At 45.4% G+C, this 17,380-nt stretch overlaps 1 pseudogene; it reads left to right on the forward strand.

Annotated features, from left to right (window-relative positions):
• The window catches only part of LOC105095969 (small ribosomal subunit protein eS24-like), a 93,757-nt pseudogene extending 86,438 nt beyond the window's left edge, over positions 1 to 7,319 (forward strand).
• Positions 7,320 to 17,380: the final 10,061 nt, after the last annotated feature.

Here is a 17,380-nt window from a genome sequence, read left to right on the forward strand (position 1 = left end):
GTGTGTGTGCGTGCATCTTCCCATCTCTTTGTTACAATGTCAGGATCTCTCTCTCTGTCTCCACCTCTGTCTCTGTCTCTGTCTCCCTCCTCTCAGGAACCCTCCAGGCATGCTGTGGCCCCCTGGCCCCCAACACCATCCCCCTGAGTGCTTCGTCCCTCAACTCCTAGCAGCCCAGCAGGCCAGGCTGACAGCCTAGTGGAGTCAGGAGCACCCCAGGGTGTGAGCTTTCCAAAACCGTGTTCTCCCAGAGGCAGCAGCGGGCAGTGCTGGCTGACTAGACAGCTGCAGCCTGCTGTGATCTGGTGTCTCTGGTCTGCAGATCAGTTGGGTGATTCTATTGTCAGCCCTCATCGATTTTCCTGTAGATTACAGTACCTCCAATCACAAAAGAAATTGTGCTCCTCTCCTGGAGTGTCAGGGCAAAATGAATAGCAAACATTTTTCTGCAGGCAGCTTAGCTCTCTCGTCAAAGGCTGCCTGAGCAGGCAGGCCACTATCCATGCCTCACCATCGCCTCCTCCCCAAACCTTTCCTCTCTGACTCTGAAAAGTTCTGGGTTGAAGCATAGCATCAAATCCAACTTGGAGTGTTCAGGATGCCCAATTATGCTGCAGTGAGAGCCTTCTGTCTTAAGACCTTCTAAATTATGGAATTAAGATGGTTTAGCAGGGGGGAAAGAAAAGAGCTGGTGACACCAGATGTGTTCAGAATTGCGAATGGGCCTTCTCATTTATTAAAAAAGACTCTTTGAATATCATCAAAGAGATTGAGCAATTTTTATTCCCTTTAAAAGTTGCTTTAAGTACTGATTGGGGTCTCTGCTCTCTGGCTTGTGTGTGATGTGTATGTGTGTGTTTGTGTGTGTGTGTATGTGTGTTGTCACAAGGGCCTCTCTTACTCTGGTTGATGCCAGGCCCACCTTCTGAAGCCTTGTTGTGCAGGGAAAGCTGCGCTCATGGGGTCAGCTTTGGCACAGGGCCCTGGCACTTTTCAAACAGCAAACTAGCCGCAGAAGGCAGGCGCCAATCTCCAAAGTTGGCTTTGTGGGAGAGGTGAAGTCCATGGCTGGCTAACAATGAGACTGTAAAGACTGGACCAGACACTTGAAAACTAAGGTGGCACCTTCTCTCTCGGGCTCTGGAGTGGTTGCGTAAACACACATCTCCACCCAGCAGAGCACGGGTTTCCCCACACCCACGAGAGTGCACTGCAACAGCAGGAGCAACCTGACACCTTAGCCAATATGTAGCTAGCAACGACCAAGTCCCAGCCACTGGGCAAGTGCTCCATCACCTACCCACCCTCCCATTTATTATGTAAACGGAATCCTCACAGTACGGAGGCCGGTATCATTCCTGTTTTATTGATCAAGAACAGAGCCTTAGAGAGTGTACATGACTCTCCAAAGTGTTATGGGTCAAATTGTGTTCCCCTCAAAATATGTTGAAATCCTAACCCTCAGTACCTGTGAATGTGACTTATATGGAAATAGGGTCTTTGCAGATGCTTAAGCTGAGGTCAGCAGGACTGGTGTCCCTATAAAAAGGGGAATTTGGACTGGAGGGAAGACCACATGGAGGCACAGGGAGAAGACAGTTATTTACAAGGCAAGGAAAGCCAGTGATTGCCAGTAAACCACCAGAAGCTAGAAGAGAGGCCTGGACACATTCTTCCCTTACAGCTCCAGAAAGGACTAACCGTGCTGACTCTTGATCTTGAAAGTCTAGCTTCCAGAACTGTGAGACAATAAATGTATGTTGTTTATGCCATCCAGTTGTAGTACTTTGTTATGGCAGCCCCAGGAAATACACTGCAAGGTCACATAGCCAGTCACTGGTGGAGGTGGGTGTGTATCAGGCTGTGCCTGTCCAGGCTGCACACAGCCTTTCCCCAGGAGGAAGTACACAATGCCAAGGCTTGCTCAAGTGGGCCTTGGATCTGTTGCAGCTGGTAAATTGGGGAGGCTGGGGGCAGAGACTGAAGGGAGAATTTATTATGCATCTAGTGTCTTCTATATACTTTAACTTGAGAAACCTAAAAACCTGCTAATTTGACAATTTGTATAAAGGACCTTAAAATGCTTATATCCTTTGACTTATTTTTGGAAATCCATCCATTTAAACGGGAGAAAATATTTGCAAAAAATGAGACTGACAAAGGCTTAATTTCCAGAATACATAAACAGCTCATACAACTTAACAACAACAATAAAAAAAAAACCTCAATCCAAAAATGGGCAGAAGACCTAAACAAGCAATTCTCCAGTGAAGACATACAAATGGCTAACAGGCATATGAAAAAATGCTCAATATCACTAATTATCAGAGAAATGCAAATCAAAACTACAATGAGGTATCACCTCACACCAGTCAGAATGGCCATCATTCAGAAGTCCACAAACGATAAATGCTGGAGAGGCTGTGGAGAAAAGGGAACCCTCCTACACTGCTGGTGGGAATGAAGTTTGGTGCAGCCATTATGGAAAACAGTATGGATTCCTCAAAAGTCTAAAAACAGACTTACCATATGATCCAGCAATCCCACTCCTGGGCATATATGCAGAAGGAACCTTAATTAAAAAAGATACATGCACCCCAATGTTCATAGCAGCACTATTTACAATAGCCAAGACATGGAAACAACCTAAGTGTTCCTTGACAGAGGACTGGATAAAGAGGTTGTGGTATATTTATACAATGGAAAACTATTCAGCCATAAAAAAGAATAAAATAATGACATTTGCAGCAACATGGATGGACCTGGAGAGTGTCATTCTAAGTGAAATAAGCCAGAAAGAGAAAAAAATACCATATGATATCACTTATATGTGGAATCTAAAAAAAAAAAAAGACAAATGAAAATAACTTGCAAAACAGAAAAAGACTCAGACATAGAGAACAAACTTATGGTTACCAGGGGCGGGGAAGGGGTTGGGAGGAGATTAAACTGGGAGTTTGAGATTTGCAGATACACATAGAACAGATATAAGTTCACACTGTATAGCGCAAGGAACTATATTTGATATCTTGTTGTAACTTATGGTGAAAAAAATATGAATACGAATATATGGATGTTCATGTATGACTGAAGCACTGTGCTGTACACCAGAAACAGACACAACATTGTAAACTGACTACACTTCAATTAAAATATATATATAAAGTAATAAATACAGATATATATCTCCATAGGACTACTTATCACAGTACTGTTTATATAACAGGCAGCAATGCCCCACATTTCAAAACAGCAATGCTATTTTCTTTATTTTTCAAAGTGAAATTAAATCTGGCTGAAGCCAATACTGGCCAAGCGTGTTAAGAAGAGCTCTCAATTCCTCCACCTTAAGCTGGACTGAGGACCTGGCAGAGCCTCCTCAGTCCTATAGACAGTCATGCAGCAGACCCGCTCTGAGGTCACCCAGAGTACCCGGCTCAGATGGGACCATAGCCCAACCCTTATTTCTCTTCTCAGTCTTAGGGAACCATTAACCAGGGAGGAGCCAGCCTTTCCTCAACCTCTGTGGCTCCCAGCCTCCAGCCCTCCCCTTGGATGATGTGGCCTACGGAGCTTCAGGGCCTCCACCTTTAAAAACACAAAGGGTCCTGCTCTCCCCTGAAGTCTACTTTCCATCTGGCAGCAAAGAGAACCCTTTAGACATACCTTGTTTCCCTCTGTCTCTCTCTTCTCTTTCTTGGATGCAGTACAGCGCAGCACATATTGGGAAACAGACGTTTCATTTTCCTTTCATGTGACAAAAACAAAACAAACACAAAACAAGAAGACAACACTTAATTTTTAAAAAACAAATCTTTAACACCTATAATGGCTCAATAATATAGGCTGGTTAACATCAGTTACTATCCAGACACATTAGATGGAGAAATGAACATTTTAGTTTACAATAATAGGAAAAAAGGTTTCAGTTGCAATGTGAATGAAAAAGTAGAATATTCTGTTATTTTTCTTTTGCTGCAGAGCAAATTACTACAAACACAGCCCCTTAAAACCACACCTGTGTATTATTTTGTGGTTCTGAAGGTTCAGGGTCTCATAAGATTGAAATTAATGTGTCAGCCAGGCTGAGTTCTCATCTGGAATGGGGGTCTTCTTTCAAGCTCATTCAATTTGTTGGCAGAATCCAGTTCCATGTGGTTGTAGGACTAAGGTCCCTGTATCCTTATTGGATGCCAGTGGGGACTGCTCTTAACTTCCGGAGCAGGCCAGCATTCCTCCTCCCACCGTCTTCTCTGTCTTTAAAGCCTTCAACAGAGAATCTCCTTCATTTCAAATCCCTCTCATGCTTCAAATCCCTGTCTCCAGGAAAAGCCCAGTCTCTTTTAAAGTTCCCATGATTGGATCAGACTCGCCTAGGATAATCTTTTCTTCAAGTCCACTGTAACATAACCTCATCGTGGGAGAGATACCCCCTCATATTCACAGGTCCCTCCCGCACATCCTCAAGGAGGAAGAGATTAATCAAGGATGTAGGGCCTGGGTGTGTGTGTGGGTGTCATCTTAGAATTCTATCTAACACAGATATCAACCATATACATAGCACGATCTGAGCCATGGAATATTTACATGCTCAGAAAAACACTAGTGTGATATAAGCCTCAATGTTAATAAGATATTTCTGTTAATAGGATTATGGATGTTTGTATTTCTTTTTTTATACTTTTCTGTATTTTCCAAGTATTTTATAATGAGCACATGTTAGTTTTATAATCAGAGAAAAATCCCCACATTTTTTAGATAAAGAAACGATCAGGCCTCCAACTAGGACAGTAAGGCATGACTATCTGTGGTGGTCAGCGTGTGTAGCTGAGTGGCTTTCTCATTCATTTATTCTTTCTTTCGTTCACTTGCCAATGGAGGAAGTGCAAGCAGACTGAATTTTTCTATAGGAGTGTGTGGTGATGGGGACCCTCTGTCCAAAATCTCCCTGGAATAGCTTCATGCTTTTCAGCAAAAAGATTCCACAACGCAAGTGGCATTTATCTTTCTAATTACTCCTGGGAAAAAACATGGAAGGCAAGTTACTCAAACTGTTGAGAAATACTCTGCAATTTCTATTTTCCCATCATTACCCCAATAGCTCAGTAATTTTTAGGTTTTGAAATTTCCCATTGTCTTCATTAGCAGAAAATACCAGCTTCTCATAAATAACCAAAATGAAGCAACAGAACTCTTGGCTCAAAATCACTTTTCAGCCTGACATGTCAGAAGGAGCCCAATGCCAAAACTCTCTCTCAAGACAGAAGTGTGGCCCTGGGAGACCCAGTAACACAAATGAACCAGAAACCCTTATGGTGGGAACCCCTTCCCTGCCACTAACATTAGAAAGAAGAATTGCTCAAGGAGGCTGATCTCAGCATGTGGCAATGTCACCGGGGCATGCTGACTGGCTATTTTGGGGCATTCTGTTCCAGTAATAAGTCCAGGGCTCCAATCAGAAGTGAAGAGTGTGAAATCAATGCGGTTGTTCAGAAAAACCAGGCACAGGCTGCTTGGACCAAAGGCGATAGTGGCCTGGCTTGCCCTTGGTGCTCTCTCACCGAATTCTCCCTGGCCACATCCCTCCCCTGAGTCTCACCCATTCAGCGCCCAGTATTAATGAAGATCATTAGAGTGTGGGGTTTGATGTGGCCGCTTCCAGGGGTGTCTGCCTTGTAATAACGGGATATCAAAGGTGCAAAAGCCCGGAGGACAGCAAAGAACAGTTTGTTAAGTGGAAGGGCAAGCAAGGAGGTTATTTTTGCTCAAGGCTCTACCGCACTGGGTAGGCATCTCTTTCCGAACAGTCTGCACAATTATAGCATGCTTTTGCACAGTGTTGACCGGACTCAGGAACAGGCCCCAGGGCCTCTAGGCTGCAGATGTTAAGTGGGCCGGGCTGGCTGGAGGGGGCACTCTGGGGCACTCCTGAAGAAGGGGGAAGCACACTGTCTTTCTAAGACTGGTATGTGCAGGCAAACTGAAATTATGCCAGTCTTACTTTTTTTTTTCATTACCAAGTTTTATACATACAAGTGTATAAATTGTTAAATATAAGAAATAAACGGGTAATCATGAAACTGCTACCCAACTCAAGATAAGAACGTTATCACCCCCCATCCCATCCCCATGCTCTTCCTTCTCTCTGTTCCTTCCCTTCCCACCTCCCTCTAACACTTGGCAAGTAACCACCATCTGAATGTTGCTTTTACCATGAAAAAAAAAAAAAAGACTTCTTACTCCTACTTTTTTCTTTACAGTTTAACCATATATCCACTAACCACATGCTATTTAGTTTTGCTTATTTTCTGAACTCTATGTAAGTGCTATCATAATGTTATTTTGTAACTTGATGTTTTTATTCAACATTATGTTTGTGATTCAACCATTTTTAGGCCAAAAGTGTTGGTTCATTCATTCTCATTCCATTATATGAATATACCAGAATCCAATCATCTATTCTCTTATTGATGGAGCGCCTTTAGTTTTTAAATTGGCTTTAAACATGCTTTCACCATAGGATTTCTAGTGGTGTTTATTCAAACAGGGATAAAGACAAGGTGTGTTTCATAGGACTGGGTGATCTGGTAGAAGAAAGTAAGACACATTTTGAGGGTAAACCAGGTACTGGTCCCAACTCTCACAATAGTTCCTTTGTGCATATTATTTCACCATCCTCAGAAACACTGTTTCTATAAAATAAAGGATTTGGAAAACCTTCAGGTTTCCCTCCAAGGAAACCCTTTAATTCAATGAGTTACTCACTCACTTAACACATAGTGAGCACCTGTCACTTGCCCCTACTGCTGAAGACGCAGTGGGAAGTAAAACAGGTCTGGTCTGCTCTTTTCCTCCCTGGCTGCTTAAAGATACTCAGCCGTCAGGAACGGCACTAACTATCTAGACCACGAAGTTCATGACCCACCCACTACTTCAGCAAAAACAAGCAGTCATTGATGTCCTTCAGCCTGGGAAAGCAACAGTACCTAAGACAGAAATTCAGGAAAAACTAGCCAAAATGTACAAGACCACACCAGATGCCATCTTTGTACTTGGATTCAGAACTCATTTTGGCGGTGGCAAAACAACTGGCTTTGGCACGATTTACGATTCTTTGGACAATGTGAAGAAAAATGAGCCCAAACACAAGCTTGCAAGACATGGCCTGTATGAAAAGAAAAAGACTCCAACAGCGAAAGGAATGGAAGAATAGAATGCAGAGAGTCACAGGGACTGCAAGGCCCAGTGTGATGCTGGCAAAAAGAAGGAGCAGATTCTGCAGTGGCTGTATCTGGAGTGATGGTGTAGATTTTTCATGAGAGGATTAATAAAGTAAGAACTTATTAAAAAAACAAACAGATCTGGTCTTTGCCATCACAGAACTTAGACTCAGGAGGTATCAAAGGAAAAAGGAATAGTCCAAAGTAAGTTTTTAAATTTATAAACTATAAATTTAAAAGTTCTATACTGGGAACACAGCGGGTGAGGATACAGACTTCTGGAGGGATCTACTTTAGATAAAATGGACCAGAAAGGCCTCTCACAGGGTGGATATTTAAGTTTGGGAGGAACCAGACACCACAGTTAGGAGGAAGAAAATCCCAGACTAAGGGAACCGCATGTGCAAAGACCCTGAGTAGCACAAGAACTTCACGCGTTCCAGAACTTGCAGGAGTGGTGTGACAGGAAGCACAGGGCCAGGTGAGCCCTGGACACATCTGGGAGGGGTTCGGTGGGCCGAGGTAAGGGTTTTAGATCTTATCCTATATGCAAAAGGGGAAGGTGTTAAATGGTTTTTAAACTGGGGAGTGGCTTGACCATGTCTGTGTTTTTAAAAAAGGTACCATGATTGGTGTGGAGAAAATGGGTGGGAAGGGGCTGGAGTGGAAAGAGGCTCTGGTGGGAGGTGACAGGGGCTCAGACCACAGCATTGGCCATGGAGATGAGGGAGAAGGCAACAGTCTGTGTTCTGTGATGGTCTGGAACCAAGAAAGGGGCACTGTTACGATTTGCTTTTAATGAGGAACATCATCAATGTTAGGAGCAAAGAGGAAATAATCAGATTGGCTGAAGCAAGAAGCGTCCTGGACGCTGACTGGCTCCATCGTTTGGGGGAAGGGGTTTCTGGAGCCAGTGAAAAGTAAATCCAGGGCTGTGGCAGCAACCAGGTTCTGAGGGGGCCCAGGGAACCCACTGGACCAGAACCTTCTGAAACTCCTTCCTGAGGGACTCATGATTCATTATAAATAAGAAAGTATACACACACACACACACAGTAAAATGTGACCTAATGGGGACAATCGGTGGCTGTTTGGTACACTTTAAAATTCTTTAATTTGCTGTATCACAGTGACTTGCAGTTTAATAAAAGCAATCTCTTGTCTTAATAGGCACACAATAAAGAGTTATTTATAGGAGGCAGTGTGCAAGCCCAAGCCTTCCAGGTGTGCCCCAGATTTGAAGCAAGCATGCGGAGAGCTCTGTGGGGACGGCGCTGCCTGATGCAGCCTGAACAAGCCCTGAGACTCTGCTGCCATTTCGCGGTGTCACAGCTCCAGGGCTGCACCAGCCCCAGGCTCCAGGCCCGGCACAGCATGCTCTGTGCGCTGATTTATTTCAGTATTATGTTTAATTGTTTCCTTCTTGTTGAAGCCTTAACATGCGATGCTTGTAAATCTGACCCGAATCCTCCATATGGCGCTCTGGTTTTCCATTTTCAAATGCATTCGCCCTGGAATAATGACTGTGGTATAACTCAATTTGAGTTCTGCTGCTGGGGACTTTATTACATAATGCTTTCTAATTGACCCTCATAGTTTAATAAGACAGAACATTTCACCAGAACATTGACAAAAGTTATTAATTTTCACTTCAGCAGAGACCCATGTCCCAATTAAATCCCCTGAGAATGCCTGGCTGACTGACTGACCTCATTACGGCTAATGCTTATTAGTCCTGCGGAGAGGACAGCATCACACACTGTTAAAATGCCTAAATGAGCACATACGACCGTCCAACGTGATTACAATTTACATACATGACTAATTTTACTCCCCTAATCCTTGTCTGGTGCAATGAATGTGGTGTGCTGCTGTCACACCACGCGATCAGCCATCGAGGATTTGGAAGGTGTCGTAAAAGCGCCCTGTGAGTGCGCTAAGCTACACCCAGTTAAATCATCTCTGCCTTTCTAGGAAACTATTTCAAGCGCGTGGGCGTCTTGAAATGGGGAGACTGACTTGGGCCCGTTCCTTCTTTAATATGGAACAACTAGTACCCATTTTTTTTTTCTTGTTTTTGTTTGATTTTTTTTTTTTTTTTTTGCCATAGTAGTTTAAAAAAAGAAAGAAAGAAAGAAAGAAAACAAACAAACCGCACAAAAAACCATCACCAGCAAACAATTATCCCAGCCTTCCTGCTTGGATAGCTCATGCTCCCTGAAGTAGATTTTTCTTCCCCGAGTCTAGCTGTATTTGCACATTTTCCTTGAGCTTTCATTTCGAGCAAGATGGTGGGTCGGAGCTGGTAGTGTCACCATGCCTGCCTTGCTTCGTCAGCTTCAATGTGAGGGTGTCCCAACTGCCATCCTGCCTACCAATGACGGGACGACCTGCTCAAACTAGTCCCCTCTTGTGGGAGAATCAGCTGGGAAGTCAGTTGGATGAAAAATGCGTATCTGCCCATGCTGGTAAAATGCAAGGCTCAGAGTGGCAAGAAAATGAAAGTAAACCTCCCAGTGTCTGAGGCTTCAGATTATTCTCTGACCTTTCTTTCCCTGGTCTACAGGATGCTGTTTATCTTTCAGGCACTTGGACCATGGCTCAGCGCCTGCTTTTCCTGTGCATTGTACTCATTCCCCTTGGGCTGTGTGATTTGACACATGACAACAATCTAACATCGGAGATCAAACTTCTCCTCAGACTCTTTGCAATGTGACAAGTAATGTGTATTGACACAGCAAAGTGCACTCTGGAAATAAGAGTGGTCAGGCGGGCACCCGACCTTCTTGCTTAGCTAGAGATAGCTTAAATCATAGGCTTCAGTTGCCCACAAAGATAAAGCCAAAATTTAAATAATGATAACCAGCTGTAATCTGCAATTCACTGAACTCTTTTCTCTCCCCTCGCTTTTTTTTTTTCCTTTTGGTGCTATCATATTGAAAGTGGAGATTTGGTAGGAAAAACAATAGTAACAGCAAGAGCAGAGTTACAAAGGCAAAAGAAATTAAACTAAATCTCCCCAGGGAATGTTTGAAATGACTACACATTCTGATCAGTCCCCATTTTGCAAGCAGTTACTAAATCCTTCCTTTGCAGCAGGCTCTGTGGACCGGGACCCCTGCTCTCAGGAAGCTCGTGGTCCACAGGCAGTGCTGTCAAAGCTGAAATGCAGGTATATAGGGTGATCCAGTCTACTGATGACAGAGGCTGATGAGAGCCCACGTAAGAGGCACGTAACCCACCTTTGGCGGTAGGATGGGGGTTAGGTGGTGCAAGAAGGGCTTCCGAGGAACTGGACCCCATATGATAAGTAGGAGAAGGCGAGGTATACCAGGAAGGAGGGGTGGGGCTCCAGGTAGACAAAACATTAGTTCTTTCTCTCCTTTATTCATTTAACACATGGGCATTTAGTCCCATTATGTGCCATCTGCTGTTCAGGTTCCTTGTCTGTACCTGATGCTGAAGAGTGCCTCCTGGTGGCACCCTGAGGTGTCGCAGCCTCTTCAAGGAAGCAGGAATTCCACGGGGAGTCATGGAATGGAAGGCCCTCAGTTCCTCTTTTGTGGAGTTAATGATTGAGGGAATGCACACTGTGAAAAAGTGCACTCTGTCACTGAAAATAAGATTTTCAAAAACACTGCTGTGGGAGAAGAATCATCAAAGAGCAGTGTGAACTCAGGGAAAGGAGAGATCTATTTTGAAGGGAGAGTGTTGGTTCAGAGATGTTGCTGCTAAGCTTTGTGTGTGGTTTTGGTGCTTAGACCTGATCATACATCCTTCTTCCCTACTGGGGTCTCCTGCTGTTGTACTCAAAATGGCTCTCCAGAGCCAACCATGCCACTTTCCAACTCCAAGTTCAGTTACATCACGTAAGTAGCTTCAATTTGGTCATGGAGTATTTACATCACATCTAGAGACCAGAGCTTCCCTTCCCCAGCCACCGCACTCCCAGAGAGCCAATTGTTAAGCACTGATCAGCACAGCCCTGTCTGTGCACAAGGATCATGAGCTGTATGGCGTGGGGACGAGGGACTCAGAGACGTGAGAAATCACCTTTCTAAGGGTTAAGGAAGAAACTTGAGTGGAGGGGCAGATATATGCCTACTCCCTCCCCAGCAATGAAGGCTGAATAAATGTTCAGTAATGGGAAGGGCGATTGGGCAGTGGGAACAGCATGTGTAGAGGCATGGTATTTTGGGGTTCTGTGGGATCTTAGGCATATATTCTGGGCAGGGGGGCAATGACAAGGAAGGAGCATAGTTAAAACAGGACCCAGACTGTGGGCTCAGGTATGTGTTCCTTATTCTACAGCCAGTGAAGATTCAAAAGGGATATTTAAAACAGGGGGACAAAATTGCCAGATTTCTTCTGGGGGATACAGAGGGTAGAGTAGTGGGTGAAGCTGGAAGACCAAGACCAGGCTGTTGCAGACAGTTGTCTGCTGAGGCAGCATCGGTTCCTTTTTCTTCCTTACCAACAGAATCACCCCCAATTTTATTCAAGGAGGTAATGTGCCCTGCTTAAAAAACAAACAAAACTCCCACTGCCATTCCCAGAATTCCTTGCAGAGTGGTCACATAACACTTTGGCCAGTGGGAAGTCAAGTCAGCTCACTGGGGGGAGCTTCCAGGACAGGTCTTTGAAAGGGAACAAACTCAGGTGGCATTTGCCTTTTGCCCTTCCCCCTTTCTTCTTGCCTGGAATGTAGATGTGGAAGAGAACCAATCATTTAATAAGCATGAGCTGTGATGAGCCTACAACACAGTGGCCACCTGTCAAGGATGGATGAATGGAAAGAGAGAAGGAAACGGAGGGGCAGGCCTGGGGCACATGCCTTGGAGGCATCATAGGGCTGCCATATTGGTTCCAGATCTTCTCTATCTGGATTTCTTACTGCATGAAAAAAATCCTCTGCTTGAGTAAGCCACAGCAAGTTTCACTTTCTGTTACGACGGCTACATCTATTCTTAACTACTTCAGGTACTATTTTAATGATGCAGGTGACAGACCCCGAGGACAAGGTGAAAGTGTAGGAACATTACTCAGGTAAACTTGGCAGCAGCATCTTGTTAGGGAGAACGAAGCATGAAAGATCATTTAGCTTCTGAGACCAACTGAAACACAGAAGACGGAGTAGGCTGCAAGGACTCAGGTTTCGGCGGATGGACAGGACATACACAAGAAGACAATGAGCTTGGTTCAGGCAGGCTGAGTTTGAGGGGCTTGACATACAACTGGACGGGCATCCTCTGGGTAGTCAGAAAGGCAGGCTGGCTTTCAGGAGAGAGGCTGAGAGAGGTCTGAAGTAGAGAGATGGTAGTTATCAGCTAAGAGATGGTGGCTGGATATTTGGGAGTGAATGGAATCACTTAGGAAATGGATGTGTGATGAGAAGAGGACCAAGGGAAAACTCTGGGGAACACTAGCAGGCAATGGACAGGCAGCAGTGGGGGGCAGGACGGGTTTGAGAAGGGAGCTCGAAGGGTTGGGAGAGTGGTAGGAGAAGGAGACACAGAGGCAGGTCCCAGGAGCCAAGAGCAGAGACAGTCTTGAGAAGGACAGAGCAGTCAAGAGTACCATGGAGTAATCAAGTAGGGTGAGGAATGAAAATCAGCCTATGGATTTTGGCACTTACGATGTCAGCATTTTCTGTTCTCACTGAGGTCACTACTGAGAAACGGTCTGCAGAAAGTGGCATCATTAGTAACGAATCTAGTGTTAGAAATGGAGGCACCTGGCTCCCGGTCCAGGGCCCTTTCTCTTCTATTACACATCATTTAAGTGGCCCCAAATCACCAAAGCAGGTTTTCATTTTAGAAGAATAGCTTGGGGGTAGGAGGAGTGTAATTCATGATCAGATGCAAACAACTTCTGTGTTCATTGATAAGCAGGTTTAAATAGGTATCATTGTGTCCCCAGATTAAAGTATCTCCTTAATTAATATTTTGACGTGCTGAAATCTACTGAGAGAAGCAAGCCATGGAGAGGAAGAGCATCAGGACAAGGCCATCGTCTCACGTGCTAATCACCCCACTGCTCTTGGCCTGGCTGGAGGCTGTCTTCCATGGAAGACATGGAACGGCATGTCTGCAATGAGAATTCCACATCTGTCCCACGGCAACAGGCTTAAAGGACACTGCCTGAAATAGAAGTGCTGTTTCTTTCATCTCAAGCAAGGAGGAGCCCTTTTGAAGACGAGCCCATCCTGAGTGGATGTCCCACATCCACCATGGAGACCAGAAACAGCCTGAGCATGGGACACCCGCAGGCGCTATTTTAGCCAAAGTGCTGACTCCAGTTCCAGACTAAGGTACGTGACTGTCACAGAATCTATGAAAGCCATGCCTATCAACAGCACGAGAGGCCGGGTTCAGAGGGAGGCCAAGGAGTCCATTTTGAAATTCTTAAGGCTAAACTGAGCCTGGGTAGCTTTTTTCTCTTTTTGCCTGAGAGCAGAGGTCAGAGAATTGAAACTTTCAAGGGCCAAAGGGTCGCAACCCCAGTGTATTTAAACCACCCAATCCCCAGGGCAATCCCACACCTCTCAGTACTGAGGTTAGAGCATCAGGTGCTGATGCTGAAGCCCTTCTTGTAAAACACTGTACAAATGAGAACAAAAGTAAAGCAAATAACCTCCCCAAGGCTGTGAAGTTCTTCCATTGCCCTACTTGCCCCAGGCTGACAGGGGGTGAAACAGTGGCTTGGACACAGAGCTGGCAGCTGGCAGGGAAACCAGGCGGCTGTGCTAGGGGGCACTGCAATCCATAGAGGAAAAATGGTCCAAGCAGAGCAAGTGCGCTTTGTTGTTGTTGCCCTTCCCGAGCAAATGAGCACTCATGTTCTCTCCCATGTGAGAAAGCTGCTGCTGGTCTGGAGACAATTTTTCCACCACGGACAAGGCAGTGAGGGGCTCTGGCTGATTAAAGGAAGTAGCTCATACTCACCACCTCTCAGAAGCGAGAGCATAAAGAAGGGGATGCAGCCAAAATAAACAGATGGCTGGATCAGGTGGGGGATGCAGTCAGGAGCCAACACACAGGTAGCTCAGGCCGCAGGCAACCGCGCAGAGCCATTAAGAGGAGCCAAAACTCAGCACAGACTTCTCGAACCCTGGGAAACAGCATGTGCTCTGCCCCAGGAGGGGTTGCCTTGGAATTGTCACCGATCCAAAGGTAGGAGAGTTTGCACAGAGCGGGACAGACCCAGCAAGCAAGCAATCCTGGACACCAGGGAGGACTGGGGGAAGATGGAACTGAGAATGAAGGGTGAAGCTAACCAAGTCAGCAGAAACTCAGACCCCTCGAGTGCCCAGAAGATTGAGTGGCAGATAACGTGGAGTGCCCCCTGGCAGGCCGTTTCCAGAACCAACTCAGAGCCACTGAGGCAATTCCTCAAACCGACTTAACACCTTCTGGGTACCAGGCACTAAGACACGGTTCTGTCTTTGAGGACCTCGTGGTCTGAGGTGTGGAGTGTTTATAAACAGATAAATCACAGGACAATATAATGGTTACGAGCAGAGTTTTGAAGGATCACCAGGGCGGGAGCTGTCAGGAAAAGCTTCAGAGAGGAGGCAACATTTAACCCGGATAATGAAGACCAGGCAGGTGTTTGTATCAGAAAAATTGCACCAAAAGGCTATAGCTGGTTAACTGGAAGGTTGTATTAGTTAAGGCTCTTGTTGCAAAGAAATCCAGTTAAACTAGCTGAAGTTAAGAGGAATGTTACTAAAGAAGTACAACAGATAATCTTTCAGAAAAATAAGAGGAAAGAAGTACTGTTGGGCTCTGTGAGGCCTGGAACCAGGAAACCATGGACTGATGTTAATTTATCAGATGGGCACAAGGACTTTCATCTGCCCTGCTCTGTGCATCTGCTCCGCTCCTCTATCTTCCTGAGGTTCCCCTCTCTCTCCATTTACTCATGTCTTTACAATCCCATTCCTTTGCCTCAATAGTGGATCTGGTTTGGGCTGCCATCAACTTCAAGTTGACCTTTCAAGTCAAGTACCCATCATCCTGAGGGTACACCTGACTCCATCTCTCAGGGTTCTCACTCCAAATTCCCATGACAGAGAACCCCACTGGCCCAGCATAGGTCATTGATGTCTGACTGGTGGATTGGTGCCTGGGAGCCAGAGGGGGTAATGCGGGTGGTTTACAGTGTCACTCTTCTGAGGTGTGAGTCGGGGTGGATGGGGAGGCGATGCTTGGTGTATTTACTATGGTGAACTTACTCTTGTGAACACTCTGGGAATGTAGGAAGCCTGCCATAAACATCCAGGATGGACGACCGGCTCCTCCTCTCTGCTCCCCACTGCCCCCAGTGCAAACCTTTATCTTAAGACCAAAAACAGTATGATTAAATTTTATGTTCATGTGGATCTTTCCTTCACCAGAACTTAAATTTGAAAACAATGGTAAAAACTTTAATCATGTTTACTATTTTAATTCTAGAAGATAGCATAGCATCTGGCACATGTTAGGCTGAATAAACTTGGATTGTACTGATTGTTGTAACAGCCATCACCATTCTTTTTCATTCACTAAATCATCTGCTGCCTGCAGCTTTTCATGGTGGGAGAGCAGCATATCTGGGACGCTGCTGACAACCGAGAACAGAGATTCTACTGGACTATGGCAGATGTCAGATCTGGGCCCTACTTGTGTTCAAATCCATGTCTAGCTGTGGGATCTTAAGTGGCGACCACTGTGGGACAGATGTACCTGGGTGTGTTCACCCTAAGTCCCATGCAAGTGGAACTAAGGAACCACTTGCAGGAGGCCTCATTCTACTGAATGATGGGATGGACAGATATCTGTTGACTCAATGTCAAAGAGGCAGACAGGGTCCAAGTGTATCTAGCCCTGTCTGAGAACTAGTGAAGGAGAACTGGAAGTAAAAACGAAACACTCCTCACTCACTTTCAGCCTCACTGAAAGCTCTGCAAGACTCAGGCAACACCATCTGGGCACCTGTGGACAGGGCAAATGTGGAAGGAAAGAAGTCTTCCACCCAAATACAGCATGGCTTTGAGATATGGAGAGCTGCAGTCTTGACCATGGCAGTGTAGGAGTCTGGTAGCAGCTAGGTGGTGACACCAGTCAATGTGACCATACCTAGCAGAGGTGGCAGCAGTGCCCACAACAGAAAGGCATCCAGAAGGTGGACTTAGGCCAAGGAGCCCAGAGGGTACCATTCACATCTGACTGGTCTTGTCATTGAGCCCATAGGATCCATCCAACTACCCGGGCAAGATCCTTGCAGGGCACTGAGGTCCTGCCAGTGTGCATGGGGTACCACTCACTGTAAAGTCTTGTATCCACAGGCAGTTGGACATGGAGGAAGCTTGGGCGATGTGTTCATCGAGGTACTTAGCTTCCTCTTGACCTGAAGCCCAATGTCTGGGGGAACTGCCTATTCCAAGGCCAAGCAGAATCAGGACCCTCTCAGAAGGATGTGCAGGGAATCCAGAGGGAACGAAAGTTGTCAGCTCCCACCGAGAAAATCCAAGGGCACTGAGAGACTGGAAAGCACAGCTGTGGATGGAAGAGTGTAATCGGAGAGAAATGCATAGAAACGGCCCAAGGAAAATACGTGCTCCCTAGCAACATGCAGCACAGAAAACAGGCCAAATAGCTCTAAAAAGGACGTGGTAGTGGTAGGGGAAGTAATCAAAACTGGGAAAGCAAGACAGTGTGAAAAAAAAAAAATCAAACAGCAACTCAGCTGGAGAAATTATAGTACCAAGTTAAGAAAGTGCAAAAACATGATAAGGAAAGCTAAGGTGAAGAATGAAAAGAAGATTGCGAGAGAGGCTAAGATAAATAATAAGGCATTTTTCAAGTACAGGAGGAACAAGAGGTCAGTACAAGAGCCAATGGGGTCTCTAAAAGCTGGCAGAGGTAATTTATTGATGGAACATGAAGACATTGCTAAAAAATATTAAAAGGCGTTTTTTTCTCTCCCCTTTCTGCCTCTCTTTTCACAAAGGAAGATGGGGACATATGTCAGAACAGACATAAATTTCCCAGGAGTGGAAAAAAGACATATTGGAGGAAATCAGGATCGTGTCAGCACAGGTGATCAAGAAATTAGGATGTCAGAAAAATTGCAGAAAGTCTAGAGCCAGGCCAGAGCCTCTTGGAAGGAGGGACCGA

The sequence above is a fragment of the Camelus dromedarius genome, chromosome 10 (genome assembly GCF_036321535.1).
Source record: "Camelus dromedarius isolate mCamDro1 chromosome 10, mCamDro1.pat, whole genome shotgun sequence".
In the NCBI taxonomy this organism is placed as follows: Eukaryota; Metazoa; Chordata; class Mammalia; order Artiodactyla; family Camelidae; genus Camelus; species Camelus dromedarius.